This window comes from Plectropomus leopardus, chromosome 22 (assembly GCF_026936395.1).
Source record: "Plectropomus leopardus strain MGB_pleo_1.0 chromosome 22, ASM2693639v1, whole genome shotgun sequence".
NCBI lineage: Eukaryota > Metazoa > Chordata > Actinopteri > Perciformes > Serranidae > Plectropomus > Plectropomus leopardus.
In genome coordinates this window covers 5,790,901-5,818,067 of record NC_142197.1, presented here as the reverse complement: position 1 = coordinate 5,818,067, position 27,167 = coordinate 5,790,901, and the positions used below count along the sequence as shown (strand labels likewise).

The following is a 27,167-nucleotide window of genomic DNA, read 5'->3' as shown; positions in this document are numbered from 1 at the left end:
CAGACATTACATCATGCTGACTGACATTTTTCAATCACTTTAAATGTGCATGTTTGTTTTTATTGTTGAGGGTGCCTGCTGTGAAGCAGAAGAGACACTATATATGATTCCTCATACTTTTTATCATTGATAGTCTCCTTGGGAGGGGATGGCAGACTTGGACAAAAAGAAAAAACTATTTCTGAGAGCCCTGCATCCAATCGCCATGGCAACCTTAGAGAAAACCCAGTGTGTACAGTACGAAAAAAAGGACTGTTAGAAAATAAAAAGAAAAGAGTGTCATTGGAAACTCTTGGAATTGTCCTCCATGCGTGCCAGTCTTTAAAAATCATTACCACTGAAATTAGAAGAGTGGAATAATTCATTGACATGGTGCGGGCATTTCTTTGTTACGATTATGAACAGTAATAGCTTCCTCTGGGGGCTTTAAATAGAAAACCACGGCATCCATCAGCCCTTAATGCTTATGATATCATTGAATGGATAATTACCTCCAAGACATTTATGTGCCATCCACTTGCAACAATCACTGAACAATTTTAAAATGATGCACCCTAAAAATATAAGTTAACACCAGTCGTCTGATGACCACAGAGATCCAGAGTTACAGCCATTATATAAACTGCAGTGATCCCACCATGCGAGTCTGTAACCTCAGCTGGATTTAAAAGTGTAATCCTTGCTAACATAATTATCTCTCTCCTTCTTTCCATGCTCCTGGACCTGATCTCCCTGCTGTCCACTACAGGTAAGCCTCTTTGTGTTGCACTAACGTTGAACTGAGTGTATATTCTCTCACTTTACTCGCGGTGTAATGGTTCAGGCCGCTTGCCGAGCATGAAAACAATTTACCGCAGCCTAACAAGTTGTGAAATTGGAATCTGTACATTTTCCAACTGTATTACAGCCAGTGGATGTGCTGGCTTTCTTTCATTGCTCTGAAGTTGGCAGCATGAAAAGCAAATGTTATTTTGTTGGTATGTTGTGTAACAGATTAGAGGACGCAGGGAGAAAATCCTTTTCTCACGTCGTCTCCCCTCAACAATTAGGTGTGTGTGACATCTCTATACTGGACTTTAGCTGAGGGCTCCTTTTTATTCTTTTAACAGTTTTGAAAATGTGATATCTTCTTACCAGGTCGCTCCTTTGCTGCCAGTTAAATCTCAGGAGGTTTGTTATTTCAAGTTCATGCTTCACTGAAGCGCTGCACATTTTGCTTTCTGCTTTAAATTGTTTCAAAAGCAGCTGCATCATTCCAAACTCTGTATCTGCTCAGGGTTCCCACAGATCCTTTAAGTCATTCATTGACATAAAATGAAGGCCATAATTGGTATAAAAGTGTCTTAAAGCAGTCTTTCACAAGTGTTAAAAATGCTAAGACCTTGCAAGAAAGATATAAATCTTTTTTTCTGACATTGCATCTCAAACTAATTGGTAATATCTTAATATCTGACAGACTTTAATGTCACGCAGATGAGGATAGATGGATCAACATCACTCGTCTACATCTACCACATTCTATGTGGTCCACTCTAGAACGTTTTAAATTTTAGTTTAATAAATGTTAATCTTGGTTCGTGTTGTTTTTCCTCAATTTTGTGAAATTGGTTCTTAAATTTTACTTCCAGTAGCATTCAAAAGTCTTGAAAACTCTTACCTCAAACTTGCCTTAGCCTGTAGGAACCCTGCTGCACTATATTATTATCTTATATCCTGTGTAACCTTGTTTGTTAAGCTGTTGTACAATATTTAAACAGGTATTATTTGAGAATAGGGCATCACATGCAGAACAGAACGAGTTTGCTGAATATGGCTAATGTAAGTGAACTTTCAGCAGCCATCTGCTCTGATCAAAACCCTGGACCCCGCTTTGGCCTCTCAGCAGAGATCATAAACTGCTCTGCAATCAGGAGGGCACATTACAAAAAAGTATTGGAGGCTGGAGTTAGTTGGAAGCAGCTGCTGTGCATTTTGGTTCGAACTTATAAACCCATTAAGTGCTCGGGGTGCTGTGCAGGTCAGCTTTGATGCGAACCTTCCTCTCTCTGCATTAATATCTCTCTGTCAGAGTACAGGCTGTCCAGCTGCTGCTGCTCTATCTGATGCTGTAATGTCAGTCAAAAAGACACATACCAATGGCCAACACGAAAAATGGTCTTCTCAATACATGTACTGGTGGCACTGTGTGGTGACACTTTATGTCATAGGTCCAGTATTTTGCTTCATTTTGTTAAAAGTTTAGTCCGTCCGGAATCAAAATATCCCAGAATTATGGACACATACATAGATATTTACAGGAAACCTAGGACAATATTGGGAAACTGCAGACCAGTAATAAAAAGGTCATATTGAACGAGCTGGCACATATACAGTTGATTATGTCATAGTTCCTGTTTCGTACATTCGTTCTCCAGCTCTGTCCATTGCTTGTCCCCCGTTAGAATTCCCTCTCTCTGTTTTGGACGCTGCGGTTACAGAGTGTTTCATGTAGTTACTTTAATGTGTCTTCCAGGAGGGATTTGAAGCTTTGATCCTGCAGCAACACTGTGCTCTGGCTTCCATTTGAAATTATTGCCCACCGTGCGCCAAACACGGGCAAAAATTGGCTTTGGCGATGAAGTGAAATGGGGTCGACGGCTGGTTGGGTGGTAATTTATTTGGGAATTACTGCCAGGCTGAAATTACTGGGTTTTATGTTCTCTGAGCAGCTGAGATTATGTTGGAACAATATTATGACCCTTGTGTGACCGGCTAAAAGAATATGACGTGAGGACAAGAGAATATAAAACCAAAATCATAAAAAACTTACAAATCTCAAAGTCTGAAGAACAGCTGCAGTGTTGATTTTACTCTACAACATTTTCAGCAGAACAAACAACATACTGAGGATTTTTCTGTCTCCGTGAGAGATGGCATGATGCAATTTAATGACCGGTAAAAAATGTGTTTGGATGGTAAATTTCTCAGTTTACCTGTCACTGCCAGATGGGCCAGAAAGTAAATTTTGGTTTCTGGCTCCGGCTGTCGGGCATCATGCCCTGCAACAGGCGTCAAAGCATTAGATGTCTGAAATTAGCATGATGAATGCAGCAGAGTTATTCATCATAGCAAGAGGCTCTCTATCACAGTGTAATTACCACTCTGCCAACATTTGCTCTTCTCACACATGACAGGGAAAAAAGGCAGATTCTCAACCTTTAATGTACCATTCATGTCATCTTCCGTCATGTCCATCTTCCGTTAGATCTAATATTCTTGCGTATGTTGTTTGGCTTTTTGGAGGATGAAGAGACATCATGCAAATTGTGGTGCTTTAATACTTGTGTCTGAAAAAACATCTTTAAAATGTGTCTGACATCAAACAGGACATATAATTTCCTAGTCAGTCAAATGATGGTTATTAGTAAATTAGTTAAAGGACTACTTCACCCTCCAAAATGATATGTTTATCAATTACTCACCCCGTTTGAAGTTGAATTTGTGGAGAAATTTTGTTTTTTCTCGCATGCCTCAACAGTGAATGAAGAATCCAAAAATGGAGAAAATTCATGATGAACTAAGGTCATAGGGGTCCATGTTTAACATACTATATCAAAACATCTGACCACAAACTCTCACACAACTCCAGCAGCATAATCCAAGTCTCATTTTTCTGCTTGTATGCTCAGTTCTTCCCAAACAGACAACCCTTTCTGATGGGTAACTGAACTGAAAGTGAAACTTTCCTGTGCTCTTTTTAAAGCCAGACTCCATCAACAAAAACCCTAATTTTACCCTGGTGAACACAAGCGCTGCTGGTCTCCTGCTGGCTAGCTTAGTTAGTCTGTTTGTGTTATTGTGTGACTTTGGTGAACCTGAAACATCCCTTTAAAGCACCACAGTTGCACGGTCATGCAAACAAACTAACTGATTGTGGCAGTGGTTGACCAGCAGCTCTCGTCTTCAGAAAGGTAAAATTACTGTTTTGGTCAATGGAGACTGGCTCTGAACAGTGGCTTCTGTTCAGTTCCCTGTCAGAAAGGTCTGTGTGTTTGGCGAGTATTAGGCGTACCACTGGATAAATGACACTTTGATTATGCTGCACAAGTTGTGTGAGAGTTTGTAAACATATGTTTTGATAACTTTAGCTGCTGTTAATAGTGGACCCCTATAACTTAGGGGCAGTTTACACAGTAACTGTTTCTGCATGAAACGTTACATTTTTGTTTCGGTTTGGCCTTTCCTTCACATGACAACAGCGTTTTGGGGGCCTGAAAACACAAACATTTGAAACCAGGTTCCAGAGTGTAATCTTTTGAAAACGCCACCCCTTCTGTTGCTGTGTAAACTGGCAATGTGCGGATCCTGTGAAAACAGTGTCGTCACAGCCGCACTTTTCGCATGCGTGTGGTGTTCTATGGTGTCGTACCAAGTTACACTGCCAACTACTGGCCTGGCATGCATACGGTAGCGTTTTCAGCTGTTTTTGCGGATCTGTGTACACAAGGATCGTTCTCACAATGTATCCTATGAACGAGGATTTCTTTTTAAAACGCCAAGGAAAGACTTTTCCGTTTTTTTAGAAGGGCTGTTCTCATTGAAACATGGTCGGAAATCCTTAAAGAGTTTCTCAGTCTTTTGAATCTTCATTCACCATGGAAGCATGCAGGAAAACTAGCTTTTCTCCACAAATTCAATGTAACACAGGGTAAGTAATTGATAGACAAATTATCATTTTTGGAGGTGTATTGCTTTAACTATTTGAGGTCAGAACGCCCACCTACTTTTGTGACTAAGAATTAAAGCTTAATGACTGTGTTAAAACCATTAGCACACAATACACTTCTCTCTAAATACGCTGAGTTAAGTTTCCATGCAGTCTCTAATTAACACATTAACACAGTATTTCTGCTATAACACATTATAGTGCTTTTCTTTCAAGCTGTTCCAGGTACTCACAGTCTGCAACTTGGAGTGCAACATTGGAAATGTATAAGGAGGAGCAGAAAAAGTCTGTTCTCTATACATTGAGCAGCTGTAGGAGGTGATAAATCATACTTCTTCTAACGACACTGTAGCTTGTGCCACCATAAATAAACCAACACTTGCACACTGTACGCCTCCACCCACCACCTCAGGTTTCAGCACGATGCACAGAAGACACCTAAAGAATTCATTTTTAGTCTATATTGACGCCTGACAAAAGCCAAAGAAATAATTGCATTTGTTAAAGTCTTCAAGAAACCGGAGACATTTATTTAGAAAAAAAAACATGCTGTGATTCCATATATATATAAAGAAAAGCTCCAGCAAAAATGATGAATGGCTTTGGCTTGTTCGCACATAGCATGCAAGGTGTTGCTGGTAACACCTGTATCCCAGGTGTAATGATATTTCGACCTCGGCCAGCTGGAGAAATAGTTGAAACGCTACGGCTCCTGTACAGTATATTCCAGTAAAAGTGATTTATTATTCTATCCCGGGGGATCAGAAAAATGGTTAGCATTTCCCCTGATGTGAAACGACATTAGAGGATTGTTCGGCTCACTCCCTCTTTCCACCACTCGTTATTTTCCTGCAGCCTAATCACATTCAGATCGCACAGCTAGATCCTGATTTCATTTGTGCAGCTGGGAGATTTCCCCCTTCATCCCTCTCTTTTTCTCTTCTTCTCATCTGGCTATATGTTAAAGTCTCTGCTTATAACCACAAGGTAAAATCTTGTTAGTATTCATGCAGCGGCCGCCCTCTGACTTCTGCATTTGTCATTTAAAGGGATATAATTAGCTAATGGAGTGCGTCTGACTCAGGTCGGTTAGTCTGAGGCAGAGTTCTAGTCAAAAGATTCAACCAGCCCCTCAATTCCATTTAGCCTGAATATGATTTAACTCGATAGACGTTGGCTGCAGTTGCTTTTAAAGAGCCCCTTGAATAAATGAATGCCTGAGCACACAGCGGAGCAACTGCTATAAATGATACAATGAAGATGCAATCCGTATTTAAAGTTTTTTCCAGCTGAATGTTCTGTGCTCTTTATCTAATATTTATGCCTTTTTTTGGCAGAAAAAGTTCAATAAATCCTCACAGACACCCTGTTTTAATTGCTGCAGAGCTCAGTTTATTATTCCCCCAACCTGTTGACCTAAATTTCATCTCGAGAGTCACCTGTGTTTCCTCGCAGTGCAGTTCCACAGACCATAATGCTTTGCACTTGTAAACAAAGTTACATAACATGTCAGGGTATAACAGAGGGAGCCGAAATTCTGCAGAGCATTTTAAGGAGCGTCTCTGAAGCTTGCTCAGTGAATAATTCAGAGCTGTTACCATGAAGACACATAAGCCGCTGCCCTCGTCTTACGTGTTTGCTGTCATGTTTCTGCGTGAAGGACAAGGGTACGCTGGCCACTCGGGGTTCATGGCGAGATCCCCATGCCAGGGTTACACAGGCTTTTTGGCTGTAGAGCAAGCAGACTTAATCGGTTTTGTTGGATGGCTGCCTTTTGAGGGTCAGTGGTCAAAGTCATGAAGGCGAACACTACTGAAAGACGCAGGAAATGAATAAAAAGTTTATAAAAATGTGTAAAAGAAAAGTTTCCTGGAGTCTATTGGGCTGCTGCAGCTCTCTGAACTTTGTGGGATGTATTTATTAGGCTCGTCATGCATCATCTAATCTAATCCTTTCTGGTGGCATTGCATAGATGAGTTTATTTTTCAGGTGTTCACTTCGTGTGGGCTGTATTATGTATTCAGGTGGCTGTTGTGAGTGAATTATAGGTTCAAATGTAAATAAGTACGTAAAGCATCATTCATATAGCACTTTTTAAAACATGCATTCATAAAGTGCTTCACAAACACATGTGCACACACTAAAATGAGTGAATAAATGAAGGCTGAAAAATTTAAAATGTAGAACGCAGCACAAAAAGGGACAAAAAAGACCAAAATAAATAAATAAAAACATCACACATGGTGTTGCTCAATAGGAAGGCTTGCTCATGAAGGTGGGGTTTTAGTAGACGTTTAAAACAGTCCAAGGACTCCCCAAATCTGATGGATTGGGGAAGATTGTTCCAGAGGGTCGGGACTAAAACAGCAAATGCACGATCACCTTTTGTTTTGCAGTTAACCCTTATACCCTGGTATACCGCAATACCATGATACTGCCCAAGCCTGTGGTCTACCACAGGCTTGGGCAGTATCATGATCCGTTTGTTTGTGTAAGTTTAGTGTTTCAAAGAGTAAGTTCAGTTTCACCAAAGTCACACAATAACACAAACAAACAAACCAATCATGGCAGAGAGGTAAAATTTCTGTTTATGGAGTCTGGTGGCTTTGAAGAGAGCATAGATAATGGCCTCAGTTCGCCATCAGAAAGGGTGGGAAAAGCTGTCTGATGGCAAGGTCAAGCAGTGAAAATATTAAAAAATATTGAGTACATTTACAAAGATGTTGATATAGGTAGCAAAAAAATTTTTTGCTGATGCCCCCGTCCGCAGCAGCACATTGCTTAGCTTCCGTGGCAGTACTCGTGCCTGCTTCTCTAAACTGTTGGCGTTCTGAACATCATCTGCTGTATTTAGTAAATAGGCTATGGATAAGCACCACATACAACCCCACCTCAAAAGCCCCTTTAAGCATTTTAACTTAAAGCTGCACTGCTCATATTCTCTGCATGCTGGTTGACTTAAAGTGCTCAGGAAGAAGCCGGTCTCTTCCCAGAATGCCCCTGTGGCCTCGCTGTCTCCCTGCTCTCTGCCGGGCTGTCAGCCTTCCTCACATCAGCGGGGTGAGGCGGGCAGAGCTGAGAGGTCACGGCTGGACAATCTACTGTCTACATGTCTCGCTGGGACTCTGCCTCCCTCTCATACTGTCAGGGACGTAGATTAAGAGGTGTGTGTATGTGCTGCATAAATGTACATGTTGAGGAAACAGGCTGATATCTAAACCGGTCCCAACCTTAAATATCTCCTCTCTAACCTGTGATTATGACTTCATGTTGTATCTGTACGTAGAACAACTGATGGGACGCCTCCCACTTCTTTTTTAGATGTAAAGCTTGGTGACATGTCTCCAGAGTATTCCTCAGCAAAGTGTCATTTTCTCAATAGTGGTGCAGTGATGTGTCTCTTGGCCATAACTACCAGTGAGGACGCAGAGGTTGTGTCCTCTGCAATTTTTTGTCACGTCCACTTCCATTTTTCACACATAGCTGAGTTTAGCTTCATTTTAGGAGGGGAAGCTATACTGTATATACCAAGTGTGACTCTCTTCAGAACTCTTCAGTAATAAATATCCTTTTTGGTTTATGACCATTTTCAGTTTGATATGCTCAATAAACTCCATTTATTATTGCCTTTTCCCCCTTCAGGATACAATTTAAATAAAAAATGGGCATTTTTGTTACACTTAGCTGCATGCATCTCTATTAGTGGCGAGTCAAAAACAGGTAGTGCTGGGGGCTTGATTATTTACTGTCATTTTATTGCTTCAAAGGTCAGCAGTGTCAAATTGATTTGCAACTAGTCAATAGTTCAAATTCACATGTCAAACTTCAAACAAACAGAAGTCAGCACTGTGCAAATTTACAGCACAGTTTGACCAAATTTAATAGATTCTGTTTATTAGTTTGAGCCGTTAACCAAACCTGACTCAGACAAGGCTTTGTCACAAGACGTAACAGAGATTGCATTTGTATTTTTTTTAAAGATGTAAATCTGGTGCTCGAACAAACTACAGTCTAAAAGCTGGCTTTGATGTCTCAAAGGAGGTTTTCCTGCGCCGCCGTCGCCAAGTGTTTCCTCTTGGGGAAATTGTTGAGTCTCTGCAAATTAAATAAAGAGTATGGGCTAGACCTGCAATATACACATGAATGAGCAAGTACAGTGAGTGGAAATATAAATGCAGCACTTTTCTCTTTGCTTCAACTTTTTTTATAAGTTGATGTTAAAGATCTAATACTTTTTCTATGCACACAAAAGGGTTAGTTCTGTCAGTTTTTGTTCACAGAGCACTTTACCAAATCAACCTGTGACATATTTTTTGAGGATTTGGCAGTACATCCAGCTGTCCTCACAACCACAGACCATGGTTGACCACAACAGCTTAGGACGTCCACATCCAGCTTCTTCGCCTGCAAGATCATCTGAGACCAGCCATCTGGACAGCTGACAGCTCTGGTGGGCATCCCTGCTGTCAGCATGCACATGCACAAAACTGCACATTTTAGAGTGGCCCTTTATTGTGACTATCTCAAGGCACATTTGTGCACTAACATGGATCTGAATGAGTTAAAAATATTGTGTTGCTTTTATTGAGATCAAGCAATACTGAGTCTTTAGCCATGTTAGTGGCGTGACTCTCTGGATGGCAGTGTCCATTGGTTGGTTCATTTACCTCTTTGGTTCCCACTGATTTATTTCAACAGCCACTGAATGGATTGGTATTGAATTTGGAATGTGTATTTTGATTTGTGCAGTGCTTTTGTTAGTATCTGCAAATCTATCACCCAGTGCTGTAGTTTGCGTTTAGAGCTAAATAACAATTGTTAAGAAAAACTAAGATTTGTCAGAATTTTGCTCAAAGCACCAATGTGTCTAAGTGCATTCTCATAGAGCTGCTGGCATGGGTGCATTCTCTTGTCTTGTTTTAGATTTACTAACCTTATGCCCATTGTGTGGCTATGTCGCCACTATATATATATATATATATATATATATATATATATATATATATATATATATATATATATATATATATAATTTTTAGAGCAAGGAGCATAGAGCATAAGTCATAAGTCTTGTTCTTTTTGGAGAATAAATGGAGAAGAAATGTTTTTTTCTCTGTTGTACATACAGAACCATGACCCAAAACTATAGAGTTCAACAATGAATTTTAAATTGGATTTAAACCACCCACACGTTCCCATACCGCCAAGACGCCTCAGGTCTTAAATTCTAGATACTAGAGCAGCTGTTAAAGAGAACTTCACACCCCCTGAAAACCTTGTTTGGCTGATATCTGGTGGTTAAATTCTTGCCTTGTTATGTACAGATGTAGTCATGGATAGATTACTGAGCGGCCTACCCAGGGGCCCAAAGTGTCAGGGCCCCTCTGGCCTTTGGCTGCAATGTGTAACTCAAAGAAAGATACTCAAAGTGATGACATAGAGACACGAAATGAGTACAGAGACTACAAAAATGGGCAAAATAACCATAAAAAGAAAGACAACTTAAAGGAGACACTAAACCACTTCAACTCCCCCCACAAAATACCACATAGAGACCCAAAATACCACAAAGGGACATAAAAAGACTACAAAAAGATGCAAAACAGTTGCACAAAGACTCATATAGACTACGAAAAGTGACCAAACAAGCACAAAGGAACACAAAATTACAAAAAGGACATTAAAACAACTACAAAGAGACAGAAAATGCATGATCAGCCTGTCGCTGTCTTGTTCTGGGATTCAGTCAAGTCAAAACTTGAGACTTGAATGTCTTTGCTCCAGTTTTGGGTCAAGTGAAGTCTTTTGGGAGTCAAGGCTGAAATAAGTCATGTCTCATCGCAGCCAAATGTGTCCAAATCCAGTCTGACGTTGTCATTTTTGTGAAGTTTACAGCTCAGATGGTTCCTGACCTGTTTTGTTCCCAAACAAGTCCAAACTAGTCAGTCACTTTTCGAAACATGTTGTTCGCTGTTTGTATTTCTGATCGTTTCTGTAGAAAGAGAAGATATTTTGGAGCCAAAAATGAGTCTGAATTACCTGAAAGAAGTGCTCAACAAATGCTTTTAGCAACATGGCAACGGATGAATAAACAAATCTAACATGCCAGATAGTGCATTTATTCTCCCTCTTAGATTTCCCACACTGACGGACAAATGCATCCTGCAGATTTACATTTAGAAGCGTATTGAAGATATTACCTACAGCGAGGTATATACATCAAGACTTTTTTGTGCCCTAACAAGACCCTTCCACTTTCCTCCGATGACATAAACCTTCTCCTTTATCTTTTTGCTTGCCCAATCTCTTAATTATCCTCTGTTGCCAAGGCAGCTTTTTTTCTTTTACTCTTCAGACAAGTGATCCAACAGATAAGGCAGCTGAGGGATAAAAGATCGATTGGAGTGAAATGCTGCTGCAGGGGCTGAATTAGAATTTGTCGCAGTCCCCCCCTCGCTTCCACTTCACAGCCGATCATCTGACACACACATGCAGAGAAACAGAAAAAATGGAGAAACAATCAAGTTCAAGAGAAAGACAGGAGCTCATTTCCTTTGCTCCCTCTCTCTCTGTGTTAGCGGTGAAGTGCGACATCGCTGATATGTTTCTCGTGACTGGCGAGCGATCATTCTGTGTTTCTGAGGCAGTATATTAGACAGCTGCGGCGGGTCCAGAAGAGGTATTAATCAGGAATGGCCGCCCCTGTTGGCTTCACTGACTCAGGATTGACTCTCCTGAAGGGGATCAATTGAATCAGCCGTGACTCACGAGGTCTCACATTGCAGTGATCAGGGAGTCGTCGCAGCTTGACTTGTGGATTTAGAGAAGGAGCAGCAACAACTCCCTGGAGGGAAGCTGCGGGGACAGTCGAGAGAATTGAGGGGCTTTGCAAAGAGATTCGAATTCGCGCTGAAGATTTTCATTTGGCTGGATTTAGAAATGTGCTGCGTTAAGCTCTCGTATTGATCTGGAAGGAAGAGGAGAAGGACAATGACAGTGAACAATGGCCTTTTTGAATCCTAGAAATCAGTATGCTCAGACACCGTTTACCTGATGGATCATATGAAGGCATGTTGTTTAGAAAGTACAGCACGTTTCCTTTTTGTTCTGTATGCAGTGTTCATTAACCTTATGTACAGTACTGCATAGGTTATTAGTGGCCTTGGGAGAACGTTACGTAACACGGTTTGTGTCTTATGAGATTGTCATAACAAGAAAACAAGCACATCATTACAGAGGAAGGCCACTGTTATCATTGCAACTGATATGGATTATCTGCCAGTTTCTGGGCCCAAAATTCAACTATATTCAATATTTTACCCTCCAATGCGCTTATCTCTAAAATATATGGCCATATTATTGGTGATAAGCTTTTTTTTATAGCACACAGCTATGATCATATTCGATAGATATTGATGGAGGAAACTTTATTGTTCCCAAGGGGAAATTTGTCATTGGCAGAGAGCTACAGTCTGTTGCTTCACATAAAATCACCACAAAACCCATATCCTTCTTAAACCTAGCATTTTGGATTTTAGATTAAATTGAACACATCATAAGAGTGTTACAGTTGACCGTCGCCCCGTGCTCATTTTTACTGAGTAGAGCTTGAACAGTGAAGCTCACTGCAGCCTTCTGTAAGCTTCTCGTTGAGGCCACCGGCTGCTTAGAGGTCACATTAATTAGCTCCCTCGCTGCTGATTTCAACACAGATTTGTTTTTTTTGTTTTTTTTGATTTTCTTTCACTCCACATACACTCCTCTCAGTGGTGTGGTGGTAGTTAATGAGGTGGGTGTGCTAAAAGGTAGATGCGGGGGTTACTAAAGAAGTAGACTCTTATGAAAACAAATCCAGCATCCAATTTGTGAGCAACTTGGTAAGAAATGTTCCACAAATTGCAAGAAAAAAGTTTTAAAAAAATGAAGTTTAAAGCCCTTTTTTCAGGTCATTTTCTAGCCCCGCCTAATGTGTAAATTGCACATTGACTTTGAAATTAAGCCAATTTTGCTCATTTCAGCACAAGAAAACTGATATTTATTCAAGTGTTAAAAGGTTACGACCTGAAAGTAACAAGTTACCACATTATTTTTGTCATTAATAAAAATATCCTCACTATAAATAGATGGGGCATTAAGAATCCTGTTTCCTAAATGTATGTTGCATTAGCAATTACAGTATAAATTTGTGCATTGGGGAAACATAATGGTATGCAGATTCTGTTTCTGTTGAGTCTGTCAGAATTTTACATTAGCTGTAAAGTGGAGCAACATTCACTGCTAGTAATTTAAATGTTTTTAAATAATTAATTCAAATGGCTCTGTTAAATTTAGTCTTCTGTGACAACAATACTTACTCATTCATTCACAACTCCGACCTCCACACCCTCACTCTTTGCTTCGCAGTGTGACACAATATTTCCAACATTGTCACTGACTGGAATCAGTGTTTTGTAAATATGGACGTAATTATTCACTATCACCTTGCCTTTCAGTCTGCAATTAACCCAAACTCGACCTCGGCGGCAGTGACTGCAGCTCGCCTGATAATCACGAGTGACGAATAATCTCAGCAGCGGCGCTGTGATGATGAGTGAGGCGGGGATGGGCTCATTATTGATCTTGTGCAGGTTGTGATGGCAAAAATCATTCAGCCCATCGAGCCAGAGTGGACACCGCCTGGAGGAAAACATGCATCGATCTCACTGTACCAACAACGGAGAAATATTATCTCTAAATCACAGAAACACGTTGGTTTGAATATCAGTTGTTTACAGCTGTGTAAGTGTGGTTGTAATAAACATATATAAAGTTTAGTGTTCAGAGGTACAGTTTTGCATGTCCACACTTTAATGAGCTTCAGTCTAATTCAATTACACCATCAAAGCTGTCGTTTTCATCATGAGCCGTGGCGTAGGCTGTAATTTGACTCAAACTGTGCAGCGCTCTAACAAAAACATCTCTTACAGTTTTTCATCAGCGGTGCAATTAGAGCTCAACATAAAGAGGCAGATTAAAAAGAGGACCGCTCTCACGCTTTCATTACCGAGACGTTTTAGAACAATTTTGGCCAGAGATGCTGGCACAGATACAAGACTAAATCATCATGGTTAACTGAATGTCGCTCAAATGCATAGACACAGGAAGTTACTGCAGTATAAAGTATGTAGAATGGCAGAATTTTTTCCCTAATTAAGTAAGTGAGTCTTGCTGCCTTTTAGAGCTGCAGACAATTCAATTAGTCGGGCTTTTAGTTGAGAGTTTTAGTGTCTTACAGTGCTGTAAGAGGCTTTGGGAAACAAAATGCATTTGGTACATAACACGCATGTAATAGAAATATTTCTTTAAATACATTTTAGGGCAGATGCATATGCTGCATCTTTTACCCCCAGGAAAACGTGAAGTTGGGTGCTGGGTGCTAGTCAGGTGCCAAGGCATGTTGCGCCTTAGGTTGCTAAGCGACTGTGACTTTCCAGAAATATCAAGTTGTTTAAGGCATTGTATGTTCGATGTTTAGACTATTAAAATATTGTCCATGGTGTGAAAGAGGTTGTGCAGCTCTCAATAACTGCACTAAAATTATGAGCTTCTCCATACCCGTTACCCTTAACTGGTATTTACTAAAGAAAGGAAAGAGATATACCATTTGTGAATGGCTGTTCCTGGTCGTGGTGCAGCCATCATGCCCTAAAAAATAGGTTTTCTGGGATGCTTGCATGCCTCAACGTGTTGCTCTTGTTTTTTAGTACACCACCTGTGCATCTAGATTGACAACAATGGATTTGTGGGTGCAAAAATGGAGGCACGTGAACATTTGTCTGTAGTTGTGCCATTAAAAGGTCAGATGTGTAGGATTTAGGTGGATATATTGGCAGGAATGGAATATAATGTACTAAGTATATTTTCTTTGGTGTACAGTCACCTGAAAAGAGTTGTCTTCGGGGTTTTTACCTTAGAATGAACTGTTTATATCTACATTGAAAGTGGGTCCTTGTTAATGGAGATTGTCATTTTACATCGTTGTGTTTCTACAGTAGCCCAGAATGGACAAACCAAACACTAGCTTTAGATAAAGCCATCTGTGTTTTGCGTCAGCCACCGTATTTAGAAGCCCATCTGCAATGAGGAACATCAGAGTTACACTGATGTGTCTGTTTTATTCTGTTTTACTGGTTTGAATTACCTTTGCTTTTTCATTTGAAGAGGAAGAAACCTCTAAATCCCCTAAATCTCACACAGCTCACTTTTAAGTTGTGCTTTCTCATAAAAAGTGAAAAATATGTACTTGTTTCAGGTAAGACCAGCATAAAACGCTTTTTATGATGAAATATTTCCCTCTGAAGTGTATGGGAGCAAAATCATAAAAGTTGCAGAAAAAAAGTTGATGAAAGCACGACTACTTTAAATTTGTGCTTAAGTAAAGGTAGAGTACTTACTTTCGACTTTTCATTTCAATTATTTTCTGTAATTGCAAGTGAAAGCATCTTCACTGTCAGAAAACGTCAAAATCAACTTGTATTAAGTATTTTCTAAAATTCAGTTGGGGTGTAACGATTCATCGATGCATCAGTTCAGTGATCAGTGACTCAGTAGGCCCATGTGTCCATGCAAAGTGAAAACATCGACGCATATTGTCATCACTCAGATATGCCTTTGTTTTTAAAAATTCCCATGGCACATTTAATTCACAATTTCCGTCCCGGCACCCCTCCTTCCAAAATATTCAAACAGTGTTAGCCGCTTAGCACCAGGCAGATAATGATAAGCCAAGAAAAAGACAAAGCTGATATTTACTGATATCGTCTTATATTGATTGCAGACCCCTGAATAGAATTAAAATCGAAATCAACTTTGTGATATCAGCAAATATGTTTTTGTTGTCTACAGACTCAATATAATATTGTGTTGTATTTACAACCCCCAAAATATTAACCTTAACTCTAGTGCAGCAACATGCCTTATGTCCACGTTTCAAGATACAGGCGTTTATTTATTTATTTATGTGTTTTTTTATGAAGATTAAGAATTTTTCTACCATTATTCGTCTAACACTGTGGTGAATATCTAAAAAAATTATTTCATATAGTTTCAGTTTAGTTATTTTAGTCAGTAATTGAGTCCTTGGAGTCTTATATTCTTCTAACAAGTGAACATGTCTTAACTGCAGAAAGAATATTCCAACCTCTTAAATTCAAATGAACTTGTTTCAAGGGTTGTCCAGATGTGGTCTCATTTGTCTCAACTCTTGTGCACTGACATGCTTTACTGTCCTTTTTCTTTTACTGCATTTGACTCATGCACAGAGGCATACAACCACGTGGCGGTACATTAAGTAAAATATGAAAATATATTATATCATATATTAAAATATTATTATGTTACGTAAAATCAACTTGTCAGATTCCTTCAGTGTTAGAGCAGTTGTCGTGTCTGCTGAGCGGTGGTGGTGAGAACATGATCTGTCTGCTCCTGACCTTCTCTGGCATCTTCAGCTCCTGTCAGCCAGACTTACGGTCCAGGTTTATGGGGGTATCCCTGCGCCTCGGCTGGGCCCCCCAGCTCCCTCCCTTCCCCTCCCAGGCCGCCTGTATGCCTTAGATCAGCCGGGTCTTTATGAGCTGTCTCTACCCTGTCTACCTCCCTTAATCTCACAGCAGCTATTAACAGGGGCAACTCTGGCTCCTGCCTCGCATGGCAACACTGCTGTCTAATCCTGCTGCTGCTGTTTGGAGGAGTGAGGCTGACTGCTGACGCACTGCTCGGGGAGAAGGAGGGAGGGACGGAGAGACGGTCATTGAGTTTTCTGAAAAGGATGAGATCTGTTTTTAATAAAAAAGCACACTTTGGATGTGCACTTAGTGCAATTAAGCAACAGATTCCTTTAGAGGAAAAGGCTTAAAGTCTCTCCTTTGTGCTCCCTAAATGTGGGACAAATGATGATGTCAGTCTGAACAGACTGGATCCTCTGCATAACTGATGCCTTCTTTTTGTTTCTAGCTGTTGGTCAGAAGAAACTTAAATCTAAGCCTCGAAATGTCAAAACATTTACAGCCCATCGAAGTGAAATTTTTGGCGGAGTTTTGAGCTCGCTATGCATATGGTCACTGCGTGTGTCTGTGTGCCTGTACTGCATAGCGAGATGAGAAAAGCCCCCCTAATCGGATTATTATACAAAAGCACGCTGGTGGAAACAGAGCTCGGTAATTAGCAGAATTTGAGCAGAATTCAATAGTCTATTAAATATCCTCGTCAGTCTCTCTGTTGTATCTCTGCGTGCCATCCAGAGAAAGCTGAAAGCAAGTGGCACAAATGGTTAGTACGTGAGCCAAAAAGTCGTTTTTATTTGTTTTAGGGGCTGAAAATAACAATTACTCTCAATTGTAGTTGCATCTCTATTCATGTGTCGAGCACAGCGGCGCTGAGTGTTAAACATTCTTCACTAAAGACGATCCATGCAGATACACAAACAGACAACACAAATAAATACAGAAACTGCAAGATGCACTCAAGACAAGTTTAGCAAAAGACTGAAAACACAGGAGGCACGCAGGCTGTTGCCATGATTGTAGTAGAAGACGTGGCAGATATGTGAAGTAATATCGGAAATACAATCTGAATTTTAGTTTCTCTTGTTTTGAATTGATGAAGATGTTCTCCTCGCTTGTGTTTTTCTCGTCTGTTTGCATTTGTTTTCTCAAGTTGCTTCAAGTGGATTGACCTTTCGGGCCAGCCAAACTGGAGTCATTAAAATTTAAATTTAACTGTAGAAGAGAGTCAAATTTCTAATTTTAGATACTGAATTGTAAAAAAAGTATGATAATAATTTTAGACATGGAAGTTTGTTAATGCAGAGTGCCTGGTTTCTCTGCATTTTAGGGTATACAGTATTTACGATTGTAATATTCCTCACTCGAGAGCTGCAGTCCGTAAATGTACTCAGAATATGCCAGAGGAGTTTTAGTGAGACGGAGTGACGGAGTAGAGCGTCATAGATTTTGTTCTTTTGAGCGATGGCCCTGAGGAAGCAGTTGTTCTTGAACCTGGATGTATGAGTTAAGATGTTCCTGTATCTGCTGCCAGAAGGTTGGAGAACAAAGAGATGATTACTGGGTGAGTCAGATCCATGATGATGTTCATAGTTAAAAAACATGAGTTGTAAATTACTTCACTTTCAGGCGAATGTGCCCAAATCATGTCTTGAGCACCTGTGATTCATTTCTGGAGTGCTTCTTGGTCAAATGTTAAAAAAAAGGAAAAAAGACCATCATAGGTTCCAAGGTGACATCTTCACATTTCAATTCATTTTCTTGTCAGCTTTCTTTAATTTCTTGCATTTTTTGGGACGTCTCTTGCCAAGTTGCTTGTTGCCTTATTAGCCATGTTTTCAAAAGAAGTCAAACCAATTAGCTCTGATTTCAAATGCTTAAATGCTTGTGAAATCAACACAAGAAACTGATGTTGATCTAGGTTTCAAAGGGTTAAGAAGCTCATTTTTGATTAATTTGCTTGACTTGAATTACTTTATTTTCAACTAATTAATAGTTGTTTCAATGCCAATTGATGTGGGCTATAATTTATTTGTGACTTTAAATGTTGCTTTACTATTGGTCCCTTGATGCCAGTGTGTGGCCACCGGGTAATACACAGAGCCAATTTTAATCAGCGGGCTTCCCAGAACAACACTCAATGTGTTAAATTGCTCTCTCCTGAAAAATTAAAAATCAGCAGGATGTCATTGCGAGGCGCCGAGGTACAGGCCCGTCTCATTTTCTTCCCTCAAGTGTAACACACATACCACACACCTTCCTATGGGTTTGTTATCACACTCTGTTATTCCACGCCTGTCACCCCAACTGTTAATTATTCATGGTTAATAACCACCTGCATCGGCTTAATTTTGGCCTTGACATTTCATTAGCTAATATCAGACGCCTTCATTAGTTTTCTGAAATCACAATTCAGGATATTAAGTTGGATGACATTCACGTTCACACTGAAATTTATCTGATGAACCCTATAAATTGCAAATCATGTAATATTTTACCAGCTGGAAGGGTAATTTCAGGTACAGGTTTTACTGCTGGGTACATATTTCGTCTCTGTGGTGTGATTTTCTGTTTTTGATAGCATGAGTGATAACGTCAGGGGTGATTTTGTGGATCTGCTGAGGGCTGTTTTCATGCCCATAGACTGTTCATCATCTGGAAGCCAGATGTACTGATGAGCCCCGAGGAGGAGACAAAGACATAAAGTATAGCTCAATGTGAGAAATCTGCTGCATCTGCCAGATCATCTTTTACACCAAATTCAACTCCAACTTTTAGGGTGTTTGGCTCTTTGGTCGACTTGTGCAACATTTGAGAGGTTTGGCATCTCTGTATAACGTAAGTGAGAGATCATTGGACTGGAGTAGCACCTACCTTGATTTGCATTTAGCGTGGGAAAAATACAGACGGACGCACACAGATTTGTTTAATGTAATACCGTTTGTGGCTAAATGTAAATAAAAGCGTATCGTGAAATGCATCCTTTTTGTGAGACATTTGAAACCAGCATCAGTAATTTCAGTTCACACTGAACGATTCTGCACCTCACAATTGATGTTGCTGCCTGTGAGGTAGTGTGGTCAGCATGTAGTACAGCAGAAAGTAAGGATGTGGAATAATAATGGTGGTAACCCTTTGGGCACAAAGGAATGGTGCAACAGAGATTGAAAGTTTTGCACGGGCCACAAAATTGTAGCATGGGTGTTAAAATATCAAATAAGTCCACTGTAGTTTTTCAGTTGAAGTTGTAATTTTTCATGACCTTTCAGATGAATGTATTATTTAAAAAATTGACATTGTTTTATGTATATGAATTTATAATATTAATAATAATAAGAAGAATCATTATCATTATTAAAGTTGAGTTTTCATAACCATGTAAAATAATTACTGGTGGACATCATGTGACATAGGCATTAAAATACTGTAAAAAATGTAGTTATTTCAATCCTTGATTGTTTTGAAGACAGAAGTTTATTTTGTAAGACACTGAGAAGGTAATGAGCAGAAACTGACAGGTCTAAAACTGATGGAAGAGTGCTCCTTACGGCAGTGGTTCCCAACTGGCAGGTCGCTGTCCAAAAGTGGGTCATGGGTCCTTTCTGAATGGACCGCAAGTGACTCCCAAACATGTCAAATTTGTAAAAAAAACACTTTATTTTGAATTTCCAGCACAAGGCTTTTATAAGTTCTGTTTCTAGCTGGTCAGATATTTTTTTATTGCCTTGTTCTTTCTAATATTTGGGTTATTAGCATGCTGTGCCTTTGCAGCCTTTTTAAGTCACTGATTTTGAAGGGATAATCTGCACTTTTGTGGTTGCAGGAGGATATATCTACTAAGTTTTAAGTAATCACACATCATTCTTGCCATATGTTTTATTTCTTTGTGTTCCACGTCCACGTATTGTATGCATTTTTTGAGATACAATTGAATATGTAGTAATTTTATAAAATCTGTACCCCGTGGCTGAACCACTTGGGAACGCACTGACGCACCAACGCGCAGGGCCACTGAACAAGCTGCAGTGTCTGACATGTTTTCTGGGCCGCTGCAGCAGGTGTGATGCATTTTACGTCAACCAGTGAGAACTAAAGGGAGCAGAAAGGGGAAGAGACTGTAGCGACTTTGTTGGAAGCTGCAGCTGAAAAGAAAAGTTTCTGGAATGGATGCTCCATATAAAAAAACTCAAAAAAGTCAGAGTTGGGCTGAGCACACGTCAGCAGTGTTTGTGCAATTACTCTCTCTGCCAGAGGGGGAAGACGAAAGTTTCACACACCAGCTTTAACGACATCAAAGTTTCTTTGTAGGAAGTTGTTGTTGCGATATTACAAATCTAACTTGGATAATGCTGATGTACCTGTAACGACGTATCTGTCTTTGGTGTTGATCCTTTTCTCACAGTCAGGGCCAAAAAATGGGCCCACATCTTCAATTGACTCAATTTCAAGTCTTTTGTAGTGGACAGACAGTCTCTCTCCCTCTCCTCTGTTCAGTAAGCAGCAGTCAATATCAGCCATTCCAGCTGAACAAACATCTTCATTGGGGTGGGTATCAGATCAATCTGCACGGGTCCCACGGAGCTTCTGCTGCGGCTGATCTCGCCGTGCGTTTCCCTTTCATGCACACAACAATCCACTCTGACGTGCTTGGAAGGAGGAGGTGGGGAAGGAAGCGTGCCTCTGATTAAAGTAAGCTCCCTCTGAGTTGCGACCCTGCCTGACCGTGGCAGCACTCCAGATCTGCTGATGAGGACGCTTCGGCGAGGCAGGCCGTGTCTCTCTCGCTCTCTCTCTCTGTGGGTCGACATGGGGGTTTTCTGTCGGAGGCGTAGCTCCGCTGTCTATAAACATTCCCCCCGTCAAGTGCCGGCCTTTAATTCACCTGGCAGCTCACTCAGCATTATATAAGACATCCCATTGTTTTTACTGTAAAAGTGAAAGCTGTAACCCAGCGTGGCCTCCTCGTATGAATCAAGCAAAAAGAAAAAAACTTGCATGTGATTTAAACAACAATATATAACAGACTATAATCAGTTATTCTCTGTTCAAACTAAAACAGGAATACTTCTCTTGCTTTACTTGGTGGCTACTTCTGCGTATTCACAGGCCAGGGGTCAGTCGCAGCAGACCCATACATGTTTTTAGGATTTTAGCATGTTTCTCAAATTTTAAAACATTTCTAGGATTTTAGGACATGTCTAGCATTTTAGCATGTTTCTCGGACTTTAGGATTTTTTTTGGATTTTAGGATACTTTTAGGATCTAGCATGTTTCTACAGGATTTTAGGTTATTTCTAGGATTGTAGGACATTTCTGCAGGATTTTAGGAAATTAGAGGCTTAGCTAGGACCTCTGACGGGGGGTGCAGGGGATCATCCACTGGCACTTTTATTTTGATAAACAAACTCTTTTCTGATGTAGCTTTTATGCACTATGGTACCTTATATTTACAAAAAGCACAAAAACACTTCCCAGTGGGAATCACGTTATTTTTATCGTGAATTGGAAAATGGTTGGGGGGCCATCTGGCACCCTATGGGAGGCTAGATTTGGGCCGCAGGCTGCAAGTTGAGTATCACTGAACGAGAGATACATCTCTTTAACCGCAACACAAAAAGGCAGTCTACATTTGACTTTGCTTCAATAAAAAAAAAAAAGATTTTAATTAGGAAATGAATTAATACATGATTCCAGATTGTCCTGTAATGTAATAACACGCACCAGTACCTGCCAAATACTTTGCGCAGACTAATTTAGATTTGGCATTGAGGGAGCATACTCAATTTTGAGATGAAAAGTTTAGAAATTCCCCCGGTTGTGGTTTGAAAACTTTAATCAAGCTCCAAGGTTAAAACACTGCCATGCTTTTAATTTCCCCGTGTCTAGGTTTTATGGTCTCTGCAGCGTCTAACGTGAAACCTAAGAGGATATTTAGGAAAGTGTAGTATGTTACAGGATCTGGATCTGTCACTTAGCGTTAGCTCAGAAGCAAAAGAAAAACAATCAGAGCTGATTAGAAGTTTGTCGGAGAAAGCCCAGAAACAGATGGAGGTCTGCAGCAGCTTGTGATGTAAGAACTGCTGGAGCAAAACAGAAAATGTCTTTTTTGTTGTTGTTTTTGAACCATCTGAAAGGAATAGATAAATATTCTGAGCATGTTCTTTCTGAAGCATCCTTTGGAGGATTATGAGAAGCAGTCTTCAAGTTATTGACCTGCATCTGACCTCGCTGCCTTCGCTGACTTGATAATATTCTCCACATGTCTGCCATGTGTTGTCATTATACTGTATATGTAGAGCGCCGCTTGTCAAACTGCATTTGCTGTATCAGTGTCTGGCGTGTTGATATGAATTCGCCATTTTGATTCACTCTTATCAGTTTGGACAGGAAGGCTCTGAGATCAGAGGTGGGAGATAACAAAAGACTTTCTAAGGAAGACATCCAGTCTGTGATCAGACACTTTTTTGGCAAGCTGAGCAGACTGGGACGGAGCAGGGGGAGTGGCAACAGACTGCTCCAGCTGGAGGCTGGCCAGTTTTATTATGTGGATGTTTTAAGGGGTTAGTAAAGAGTGCTGCAGATGTTGCTGCTGGTCATTTGGCAACTGTTTTCGTGGTATATGGAGAGAAACTGGATTGGCTGTTTTGGCTCTGTGAACAACAAGGTGTTTTTCCACTTGAAGGGTTTTACCAAGGGCCGGGTCGTCAGATGACATATGTTTCCACTACTGCCAACTCATGATGATCTCCTTGACTTAGCTGTAGCTAAAAACGTGTTTGTGCTGGAGACATAAATTGTGTGAAAAAAGTGAACGTCGCCACTATGCTGCAGCACGCCTGTTGTGCGCTCCTCTCTTGCTTCTCTGTGCTGTGTTTTTCTGGCGGGTTTTGGGCACGCATAAAAGTTGAAGTATTTTCAACTTTTCAGCTCAAGGCACGGAGTTACACCACCTGTCAGTGTCACTTTTGGCCACCCGCACGCCGCCCCGCTCCATAGGCGCTCCCAGCTGTTTTTCCAGATGCGCTTCCAAGGCGGTTTTGAATCGGTCGCGCATGGCATGATGCATCTTGGTGTGATCTGCTTCTTAGTCTTTCAAGAAAACTTAAACTGCACAAATATGGCAACATTTTGGATTTGAACGTGACGAACACTACAAAGAACTCACCACGGAGCTGAAAGTTTCTCGTTAGTGACCATAGCTAAGAACAACCTACATGGTATTGGCTGGATGGAAGGTCGCAAGGCATCAGCTATCGTTTAAGGTTTAAAGTCTGATCTTGAGCACGCTGCTTACAGGTGCGTGGTTCCTTAACATGATGTTATAGAAGTGCACTTGGAAATGTTTACACCAACCCAACTCTCGTTGCCATCTTGTTATTTGGGAGCCAAAAGTGACCATATCTTAAGGGGTACGTGGAGCTGGGTGGAAAGCACATTGCAATTCCCCAATATTTATTGACAGGTCTTGTCAGTCCAGTTTTAAATGGTACCAAATCTACAACAAATATATAAAATTCTGTAATGAAGAGGACTTGAAACCAGAAATTGAGACCATAAATCCGTTTGTAAAATGTTAACTTTGGTAATAAATCAAATGGAAAAAAGTTTCAAGGGAAGTGAAGTTTCAGGTCATTATGCATGAATGAAAACATGATCATGAATATTCACTTCTGCCAATAGATCCCTCTAAATCCTACACACTGATCCTTTAAGCTTCAGTTTAATAGAGATACTATTTATTAAAACTTCAAACTTTATGGACAAACAGAAGCCAACTTTTCTGTCTGTCAGATGGGGAAAGAATCAGGTCACATCATTAGTAAATACATAGAGTTAAAAACAAAGTACTGAATCCACTCCGCTTTGACGTCCTGTGAAATGCTCACTCTGTATTTGAACTTAGATGAAATAACAACTGTTTGAAAAGCTCCTGTCAGAGGTGCTCTTCTGATGTGTTCATTATTACTCTGGAAGCTTTCCGCAGCGATGAGGCCAGAATGATTACATTTCACATCACCTGTATTTTAATGATTCACTCCGCAAGTCTTTTTCACTTACATTCACCGTGTTATATTCATACCGACGGGGTTTTTCTCACCATTAAGGGACGAGTTGGGCTCCAGAATCACTGGAGCGGTGATGAAAAGTGTCGAAAGGATTCCACTTGTCATTCTTTATATCACAGTGGCTCAGAATTTGCCTTTTTCCACTTCGCAGAGAAGAAGTTAAACTGGCTCTATTCCCAACTGCGTGAAGATTTCTCTCACTTTGCTCCCGTCGTCCTCTGACCGAGGAGAGGATATATTTAATTACGCCGGGCAATTTAATCAAGTGCATGGTAATCTGGATTGATTTTGACTTTAACCTTAATTAATCCGGCTGGTGGTATGACTCTTTCATCAGAATGAATTCTTGAAGGTCTTCATTTGCTCAATGCCACTTTGTCTGACTATCATTTGACATTAATAAATCAGATTTTCTAATATTTTACGAAACATACATCTCAACACGACACAATATTAATGTCTCACATGTAGATGACTGATGCTATTTACTACCCTTTCAGCTTTATTTTATTAGTTTTTTGGGCATTTTTCCAATATTTATGGTCATAAAGTGATATTTTGACAATCAATTAATTGTTTAAGTAATTTCTCAAACCAAAACTATTGAGGATTTCCTGTTTGTCTTTGTCTTATGTGACAGCAAATTGAATATCTTTGGATTTTGGGACTGTTGGTCAGACAAAACAAGGCATTTGATGAGATCACTTTCAGTTTGGGAAATAGTGATGTCCATATTTCACAATTTTCAGGCTATAAAGATGTTTATTTCTGCTGTAAAGTTGAACATTTTAAAATGGGAGTCTATGGAGATTACCTTTTTTTAGGGCCAGCTTTCAGTGGACATTCAAGGAACTCCAATTTTTGTCACCTCTGCACTGGCTTCATTTTTCAGCCCCTGATGCTGCTGCTTGATTGGACAAAAAAGGCTTGACCAAGGAATTGGTTATTTAATTAACCTGTGTAAAAACTACACTGCCTATATTCCAATGTGCCACTTTTTCTTTGTCTTCAGAACATTTAGCAGTCTGACCTGGCCGTCACTGACAACAACAACAAAAGGCAAAATTAGGGGAGAAATTACAGCTTGCTTCAATAAAACAGATTTTCAGGAGATGTTCCTAAAAGTAATGAGGTGCCTCTCAACTGTTTTATCTTAATAGCTCCTGCGAGGTAAATACAAACACACTGCTGAGAAAATGTCCCTGTGAGAGTTACACTCAAGAAAAATCTTTTTAAATTTTATTTTATTCTTAAGGAACGCACGCAAACATACAGCAAACCTTCAGGGTCTTTTATTCATTAGGGCTCACACTGCCATAAAGCAGCATGCCAACAAATTGGATTAGCGCAGCATTTAGAGAATTAAAACACATTCTGTGGAAAATTGATCAGGACGAAATGAGATACTTGAAAGAGCCCGAACTGCACACCGAACTCAGCCGCCGCTCTTCTTTCATCTTCATAATTCACTCCCCTGGAGGGAAAGATCTGTATCTGGAAAACAATATCTCCTCCTGACTGTTGATATCTCTAATGTGGACAGATTTACAAGGAGCACGGTGGTTCACCCTCTGTGGATGGGTTTACATAAAAACACCTTTGTCACTGTAAACGCTGGAGCTTGAACACAGCCGGGGGCTCCTTCTCCTCCTCCAGACTGATTAATGGCCGCCTCTGAAAACCCAGACCCCCTTGTTTTTGTACACCAAAATACAATGACCAGGGTTATTTGAGGGATTTGTTCTATTTGGGCCAGCTGTGGTACATTTGTAGCTGCTCTCTGGCTCCAGCATGTGTGTGTTTTTGCAGAGTGAGTGGGTGTTATGTAAAGCCTCCACCCAGTCAGAGTATGTAGCGGCAGATCAGTAATAGCAGTGGATTTAAGGACAGGAGTGTAAGATCCTTCTGGAGCAAAGATGTAAAACCTTCAAAGTGAAATATTTATGCTCCATGCTCCAGGAAAGCTAACGGTGTCACACCATTTGTTTTCATTTCCTGCTCAGAGTCTCCAGCCAAATAACAATGGACCTCATGCAGCAACATTTTCCTTAATTTCTCTTTTTTTTTTTTCTCATTGTTTTCTGGTTAGAGAAAATTTAAAAGGTGTTCATTCCAGATGCACCCAGCACTCTTAACCACCGAAATCTGCACTTACTCAGGTGTGCTCTACGATGAATCCCACTTGATCATAAGTCCCCTAAAGACCGTTTAAGGGCAGGGTTTTTTTAAGGGTTTTTTGTGCTGTGTGCAGTAAATCAATCAAAATTACCAAGTCAAGATGTCATTTTCTTTACATTTTGGTCCCCACACTTTGCTGCAGAGTGAGTGCTCTTAACTTTCACGCTACTCTTTGACACACAGAGGTGCAGGCAGCGGCACAGAGGAGAAGAGAGGAGACACCTTCTTCTTAGAAGAGGTGAATTTACAGCCCACAGCAAGTTAAAAGGATACAGTCTTTTGCTTTTGTTTGATATCTAGTATTGGCAAAAAATGTTGTCGCTCATTTACAACCCTCGTCAGCGCTGTTATCTTGTTTACTGTGTTACATGAATGCTGCTGTCACACTGAACTTCCTGTGGTGCCCGTTAAAACTTTAAAACTTTGTATGGAAAACAAAGGAATTGTTGAATATTCATATTAAACAGCCAAATCCGACTTGCATAATTCTGAGTGTGGTACGGCCCTAAGCTGGAGCTGCACATCATGTTGCGTCTTTGCATCACAATAGGATTTTTTCACATTTTAACTACCACTGGTGGACTTGTTGGACTCTCTTTCTTTCTTTCCAGCATCTCAATAGTTGCACATATACAAAAACCTATATCACAGTCTTTCATGAAGTTTAAAAGCAGG

At 40.3% G+C, this 27,167-nt stretch overlaps 1 protein-coding gene across 3 annotated transcripts in view; it reads left to right on the top strand.

The window, feature by feature from the left end:
• The window catches only part of abtb3a (ankyrin repeat and BTB domain containing 3a), a 210,106-nt gene that overhangs the window by 71,745 nt on the left and 111,194 nt on the right, over positions 1-27,167 (top strand). The gene's annotated exons all lie outside the window — the stretch shown is intronic.